Genomic DNA, 1,636 nt, shown 5'->3' on the forward strand with positions numbered 1-1,636 from the left:
CCTTTGTTTTAATATTGAATGAATTACAGAATATAAAACAAGGAAAATAAAGATGTGGTTCTTGCCCACATTTCAGTGGGAAAGAATTGTGTTTCTGTGCTATAAAATTCTATTCAATTCGTAGAAATGCAAGAGGAACTCAGCTTGTCGCACAGCATCCATAGGAGGTAAAGATATATTACTGATGTTTTGGTCCTGAGCCCTTCTTCGAGGTGTGAGTGAAAAAACAGGCATGTGAAAGATTGGGAGGGAGAGAAGTAAAGACCAACAGACACAAGGTATTAATTGGATATGATGTCACGTGCTTACCTGCTTCAGGAATGGGGCTGGCCACCGCTGATGTGCGTGCTTTTACTCCTCCCCCCCCCACCCCCGGCACGTCACATCGTGTGGGTGTGTTGAGTGTCAGTATACGGATGATGAATCTCCGATGCAGGAGGAGGAGAGTGTCAGGATTACCAATGTGGCAGTGAGCCCATGAGAAGGTCAGAGGAGTTTAGCCGGGTGGTGGTTGGGGAGCTTAAGAATGCGACGTTGTGTCTAGTGAATAATAAAAGCGAGTCAACTTCATGGTGTGTGAAAGAAACAAGTGAGTGGATTCTTTATTTGTAAGCTGTTAATCAGTGCAATGATAAGAGGAAAGGTGAGAATTGATTTTTGACTTTAGCTGCTTTCAGTTGGAATAGTTGGGAGAATGCAACTCCAGAGCCAGCTGTGGGTGTGTGCAAAGCGACATTCAGGTGGAAGCGCTGAAGGCACTGTTCTGGCACCTGAAAGGATCGCAGCGGGGAGAGGCACCGCGGAACAAATGCTGGCTCCTGTCGACTGTGGCCATAGTCCCACCCACTTCCAGGTGCCTTGGGAGTGCTCTGAAGCAAAGAATACACCTACCCAAGGAGGGATGGGTAAGTACTTCTTGAGTCAGGGTTCTCCGCTTTCAGGAGGCCTCTCAACAGTTTGGGTATTTTAGGCAGCTTTACTTTGGGGTATTCTGGCCACTTGAAAATGGCTTGTGTGAAAATAGATGGTGGGATTGGGTGAGAAGGAAAGGGAGAGACAGAACCAGAGGAAAGAAGACAGAGGAAAGAAGATTGGATGGGGGGGGGGGGAGGGAAGGGAGATGGTTCTAAAGGAAGCCTTGGAAATCCATGTTAATACCTTCTAGTTGGAGAATGCCAGACAGAAAATTAGGTGTTGTTCCTCCAAACATTGACTTCTCCAGCTTCTTGATTACAGTCACATCTGCAAACCTTCATGTTTCACTGTGAAATTCTATGTAATTATATGTATTGCAGATTGAACTACATTTTATTCAATCGGCTTGTAGATGAGAGTTTGCGCCTCACAAAGCCCACAGCCATGTCAGTACAATGTACCATTTTCACATAGTCCACGATATTATGGGATTTTGAAGCAGAGGAGAGGAGCTATGGCCACTTACTTGCACACATCTGGCTTTAACATGCGTGCATGGGACATTTATTAGCAAGTCCTCCCACCAGGCAATAAAGCAGATTGAAAGGCTGGTTCTGTTTGGCAAGGGAATGCAGCAGGCCATTAAAGTCACGGGGTTCAAGTTTATTATCTGACCGCACAGATACAATCCAACAAAACAGCGTTTCTCAGGTCCACAGTT

The sequence above is a fragment of the Narcine bancroftii genome, chromosome 8 (assembly GCF_036971445.1).
Source record: "Narcine bancroftii isolate sNarBan1 chromosome 8, sNarBan1.hap1, whole genome shotgun sequence".
Classification (NCBI taxonomy): domain Eukaryota; kingdom Metazoa; phylum Chordata; class Chondrichthyes; order Torpediniformes; family Narcinidae; genus Narcine; species Narcine bancroftii.